We start from the raw sequence: 6,543 nt of genomic DNA on the forward strand, positions 1-6,543 counted from the left end.
TTTCCTTTAGGATTGACTGGTTGGATCTCCTTGCAGTCCAAGGGACTCTCAAAAGTATTCTTCAACACCACAGTTTAAAAGCATCAAGTTTTCAGCACTCAGCTTTCTTTATAGTCCAATTCTCACATCCATACATGACTACTGGAAAAAACATAGTTTTGACTAGACGGACTTTTGTCAGCAAAGTAATGTCTCTGCTTTTAAGTATGCTGTCTAGGTTGGTCATAGCTTTTCTTCCAAGGAGCAAGCATCTTTTGATTTCAAGACTGCTGTCACCATCTGCAGCGATTTTGGAGCTCAAGAAAATAAAATCTCTCGCTATTTCCATTGTTTACCCATCTACTTGCCGTGAAGTGATGAGACTGGATGCCATGATCTTAATTTTCTGAATGTTGAGTTTTAAGCCAACTTTTTCACTCTCCTCTTTCACTTTCATCAAGAGGCTCTTTAGTTCTTCTTCACTTTCTGCCATAGGGTGATGTCATCTGCATATCTGAGGTTATTGATATTTCTCCCGATAATCTTGATTCCAGCTTGTGCTTCATCCAGTCCAGCATTTCACATGATGTATTCTGCATATAAGTTAAATAAGCAGAGTAACAATATACAGCCTTGACATACTCCTTTCTCAATTTGGAGCCAGTCTATTTTTCCATGTCCAGTTCTAACTGTTGCTTCTTGACCTGGATACAGGTTTCTCAGGAGGTAGGTAAGGTGGTCTGGTATTCCCATCTAAGAATTTTCCACAGTTTGTTGTGATCTACACAGTCAAAGGCTTTGGTGTAGTCAATAAAGGAGAAGTAGATTTCTTTCTGGAACTCTCTAGCTTTTTTGATGATCCAGCGGATGTTGGCAATTTGATCTCTGGTTCTTCTGCCTTTCTTTAATCCAGCTTGAACATCTGGAAATTCATGGTTCATGTACTGTTGAAGTCTGACTTGCAGAATTTTGAGCATTAATTTGCTGGCGTGTGAGATGTGGGCAATTGTGTGGTAGTTGGAACATTCTTTGGCATTACCTTTCTTTGGGACTGGAATGAAAACTGATCTTTGAAGTTAAAGGTATAGTTTCCTAAAGGAGAGATCTTTATTTTAATAAGTAATGAATCTTTGTTCTTATCAAGTGCTGTGCTGTTGCTTACATAATTTGGTGTTTCCAGCACCTCAACCTAACCACTTTGATCCACATTCTCCTTTAATCCAAGTTCTATTAGGAAGTTGGTTCAAAATTGTACCAGGTGAAACATGGATAAAAATAAATTTCTGTCAGAGAGGTAAACATTAGCAATGCAGGAGACACAGAAACTGTGGGTTTGCTCCCTCAGTCAGGAAGATCCCCTGGAGGAGGGCATGGCAACCCACTCTAGCATTCTTGCCTGGAGAATCCCATGGACAGAGGAGCCTGGCAGACTACAGTCCATATATATAGTCACTCAGAGATGGACATGCCTGAGTGACTGAGCATGCACCCTCGCATGATTGATTTCTGTGGAAGATTACGTTTTATCATGTGTGAGTGTCTTTTCCCCCCACAGCTTTAGTGAAATATTATTGACATACAAGATTGTGTACGTTTCAGATATATAATGTGATGATAAGATGCACATATCTGTTACTGCATTGTTACCACAACATTAGTTAAAACATTAATCCCCTCATATAATTACATTTTTTTTGATGGTAAGAATGTTTACAATCTATTCTCAGCAACTTTCATGTATGTAATACAGTGAATGTCTTTCAGAAAGTGGATATATTAATTTCAGCTCAGACAGTTGCTCTCTGAAAATGAGATCAGGGTGAAGAGCAGAAATTTAAGTTTACGTGGGAAAATTTGCTTCGAATTGGGCTGAAAAGATCCATTATAATACAATGCACTTGGAAACTGTCAGGCTTGTGAGTTGCCAAATGCTCCTTGGAATGAGGAGCTGCAGGCGATTTTGAATCTGGGCCATTTGCTGTCACATAAATAGGAAGGCCAGCTTCCTTAAAAGATATACATTCTCTTCAACTCTGGATATCAGAAGATCACTGATAATTTTAAGTGTGATTTTGTACTAAATGTCTGTATCAGAACTCTTTTGTCTTTTCTTAGGAATGCATTCTTGGAGCTCAAGTCCCTGCATATAATTTATCTGGGATAAAAAATGGGATCCCTTTCAGTTTTGATTATAAAGCTCTTAGGGGCTATTTTCCTTCAGTCTAATTTGATTGATTTGCTGCTTTTCATACTTGCTGACAGATATTAATATAATATTTTTACTTTAAAAATAAAGGATAAGGTAACTAACTTGTGGAAGATACTTAGTGATGGGGTATTTTTTATAATAAAATTTATTTAACACATTTGGAAAAAAATACTTCTAAATATTTTATTAATTATTGTAACTGTATCCTATGTAAATAATTCTCTATATAGGTCAAATTACTTACCAGGTAGTGAAATCCATGCTATATTACTAACAGATTAGGAATTGATATATAGCTCTGGACATATTAATAAAATAACAGAAGTGAAGCAATAAATCATGACCTGATTAAGGTCCTTCACTCATCAAATGAGAACTCAGAGCTCAGTAAGATAAATCACTGATTTTCCCATTCTGACTTACTGTCTCTCACTCTCCTCCCACTTTCCCTCCTCCTGCATTTTAAAAATAAAAATAATTGCCTACAACAAGCAACTCTTTTCTGAAGATCTGTCTGAAGCCAGTGCTCTTATGAATGAACTCCACATCAAACCTTGTGAAATCTTGCAAACAAGGACTATACTTTTAAGGTCTTTTGGAGAAACTAAAATGGTGTACCCACTAGAATCCAATTGATTTTCTTTTTTTTTTTTCCAATTGATTTTCAAGACAGATCACGTGGACTGGGACTGGGGCATTTGTGGAGTCCCAGGCCCCTGTGGACCAATGTGCTGCGTATTTTCATCCAGTCCTAATCTAGACATCTTTGCTTGACTGCAGATAACATTGACACTCTAGACAGAAAATTAAAGGCCACTGGGATTGCATAAATAAATAAATATTGTATAACAATGCATACAAGTAGGAACTTAAGTGTGTTTCATAAAAAGGCAAGTGAAAGACTTGTATAAATGTAAACTTGTATATAAAATTAGGTGTAAAATATAAAATTGTATGTAAATAAAATGAAAGTCTCAATTCAATAGCTGAAAGCTATAAAGTAATTAGACCAATGATTAAAAATATTATAGATATATCTATATCTATATAGATATATAAGATTTAGATATATCTATAAATATATACATAGATAACTATATAAGATATATATAAATTATAAAATATAGATATTTATAAAACTTTTAATCATTGGTCCTACTGCTCTATAATGCCTTTCAACTATTCAGTTGTGAGTCTCAATTTCTGAAATATGTATTGTTAGGGGAAGCACACTGATTGAAACCGCCCACCCTGGCCAGGCACCATAGTAACCATTTGCATGAGTTGTTTTATGACAGGAGATCCTGATAAGGAATAAGGAAGTAATCAGCCACCACCAACCGGAAGAGTTTGGGAAAGGTCGAAAGGAGACACTGCCTGTCCGTCCACTTCCGAGAATCCCTCTCACTAGCATCCATCTTGGTTGAGCTATGCGTGCACCACCAGGAAAGACTCTGAATTAGAATGGTTGGCCAAAGACTACCCGGAAACTAATCCCATCACCATAAAACCCGAGACTGCGAGCCATGTGATAGAGCAGTCCTCCTGGGTTCCCTTACCCTCCTGCTCTCTACCTGGGTGCCCTTCCCAATAAAATCTCTTGCTTTGTCAGCACATGTGTCTCCTCGGACAATTCATTTCCGAGTGTTAGACAAGAGCCCAGTTTCGGGCCCTGGAAGGGGTCCCCCTTCCTGCAACAGTATCATTTATACACTTTGTGTTCAAGGAAATATTTTCAAATCTTTCTTCTTCTTTCATAAGTAGAACATTTTTCCAATGAGTTCACAGTCAAGAGGAATGAAAAATAGAGGAAAAGTCTTTTATGCCAATTACTTTTATAGGATACATATCCTAAATGTTAACATTTTCACCATGAGTTCCCTTTAATGACATCAAAAGGGTAATAATGAAAATATGATAAACATATTCATCATGAAATTACTAACTTTATTTTTTATGCTTCTATTTGATTGACATTGATAAATTTATGCTCTACCATGATTGTTCAGCATAGATTCTTGTGAATTCCATTGCTGTTTATAGCATAGTTTCCTGTTCCACTAATATGTGCGTGTGTTTATATAGGAAATATCTTCATTTCAGATGTATGTTGTTTTTATTTGCAGTTATAGGGCATCAGAGATAAAGAAATGATGGGATCCACACTGTCCCTGCTGGAGTAAGTCCAATTCTGAAACTAAGAAATGGTAATAGTTTTATCCTTGACAAAACGTAATGTGCAAACAGTTATACTTTTCTATTCTGCTGATTTAAATTTCCCATGTTAAAATAGAAAGTGCAGTGCATGTGTGCATTCTTTAGAATGCTTTAAATCCCAGCAAATTTTCATCTACTGAATTGCAAGTTTTAAAGTAAGAAAATGGATGGCAGGTTTTGTTTATTTGTTTGTTTTGGTATCTTTGTGATTATGCAAGTAACACTAGAAGCAGATAAGAAGTCCTGGACTTAAGATGAGAACACACTAGATGGTGCTGTTATCCTGAGATCAGGGATGCGCAGGACGCAGTGCTGGTTAGAATAAAGCTGGGATAGAAGAAATAACGTGCAGGCTGCATATTGGGTTTTGTCTTCCACCAGGATACACTAATACAAGATCATATAATTCACTTTCACAGCATTTGTATTTTACTCAGAAATGACTTGCTGAAGTTTTGCCTTCGCACAGCCTTGCTTTAATAAACAGGTGCATGTGCGTGTATGTGAACATACATCTGTGTTCAAGATGGGGCAACTGTTCTGGTTTTACCTAATTTTATCTCCTGGGTCTTTCTTTCTTTTTTCTTTTTTCGATTTATTTTTTTATTGAAGGATAATTGCTTTACAGAATTCTGTTGTTTTCTGTCAAACCTCAGCATGAATCAGCCACAGGTATACATAGATCCCCTCCCTTTTGAACCTCCCTCCCGTCTCCCTCCCCATCCCAACCCTCTAGGTTTGAGTTCCCTGAGCCTCACAGCAAATTCCCGTTGGCTATCTATTTTACACATGGTAATGTAAGTTTCCACGTTACTCTTTCCATACATCTCACCCTCTCCTCCCCTCTCCCCATGTCCATAAGTCTGTTCTCTATGTCTGTTTCTCCATTGCTGCCCTGTAAATAAGTTCTTCAGTACCATTCTTCTAGATTCCATATATATACATTAGAATATGATATTTATCTTTCTCTTTCTGACTCACTTCACTCTGTATAATAGGCTCTAGGTTCATCCCCCTCATCAGAACTGACTCAAACGTGTTCCTTTTTATGGCTGAGTAATATTCCATTGTGTATATGTACCACAACTTTATCCATCCATTATCAATGGACATCTAGGTTGCTTCCATGTTCTAGCTATTGTAAATAGTGCTGCAGTGAACAATGGGATACATGTGTCTTTTTCAGTTTTGGTTTCCTCAGGGTATATGCCTAGGGGTGGGATTGCCGGGTCATATGGTGGTTTTATTCCTAGTTCTAAAAATATGGAATGCTTACGAATTTGCATTTCATCCTAGTACAGGGGCCATGTTAATCTCTGTATCGTTCCAATCTTAGAATATGTGCTGCCAAAGTGAGCACCTCCTGGGTCTTTCTTAAAGACACACAAGGTTCCCATCAGATTTCCCTGGACCTGGCTTACATCCTTCCAGCTGCTTGTCCCTCATGTTTTTTTCCCTCCTATGGGGTGACTCCATCACCTGTTTCTAACAATGTCTTGCTTATTCTACAATACCAGGTTCAAATGGTAAGCCTTCCGGGAAGCTGTTCCGGATTGCTTTTTATTCTTTCTTTGCTTTGAAGTTCTGTAAGTCTTCCTTGTACTTTTCTTATGCACATCATACTCTGCCTTGTGTTTTTTTGTATACTTGCTGCTGCTGCTAAGTCATTTCAGTTGTGTCCAACTCTGTGTTACCCCATAGACGGCAGCCCACCAGGCTCCTCTGTCCACGGGATTCTCCAGACAAGAACACTGTAGTGGGTTGCCATTTCCTTCTTCAATGCATGAAAGTGAAAAGTGAAAGTGAAGTTGCTCAGTCATGTCCAACTCTTAGCGACCCCATGGATTGCAGCCTTGCAGCCCACCAGGCTCCTCCGTCCATGGGATTCTCCAGGCAAGAGTACTGGAGTGGGGTGCCATTGCCTTCTCCAACTTGTATACTTACTATTCTGTAAACTCCTGGAGAACATGGACAATTTTAATGCAATTTTGTCTCCTTCCTGTTCTTTTATCAACTTTTTCATAAAGTACTACATCTTGTGAGTAATTGGTACTCACAAATGTGCATGCAAGGAAGGATTAAAAGAATTATGAAATGGATTTTTTTTTTTAACATTTGAGAACAACGATTAATTGCCT

At 37.7% G+C, this 6,543-nt stretch overlaps 1 non-coding gene across 1 annotated transcript; it reads right to left on the bottom strand.

The window, feature by feature from the left end:
• Positions 1-5,662: 5,662 nt before the first annotated feature.
• Positions 5,663-5,765, bottom strand: LOC133050689 (U6 spliceosomal RNA). Its single transcript, XR_009691669.1, has one exon. It is a non-coding gene; the product is annotated as a U6 spliceosomal RNA (small nuclear RNA).
• Positions 5,766-6,543: the final 778 nt, after the last annotated feature.

The sequence above is a fragment of the Dama dama genome, chromosome 32 (assembly GCF_033118175.1).
Source record: "Dama dama isolate Ldn47 chromosome 32, ASM3311817v1, whole genome shotgun sequence".
Taxonomy (NCBI): Eukaryota; Metazoa; Chordata; class Mammalia; order Artiodactyla; family Cervidae; genus Dama; species Dama dama.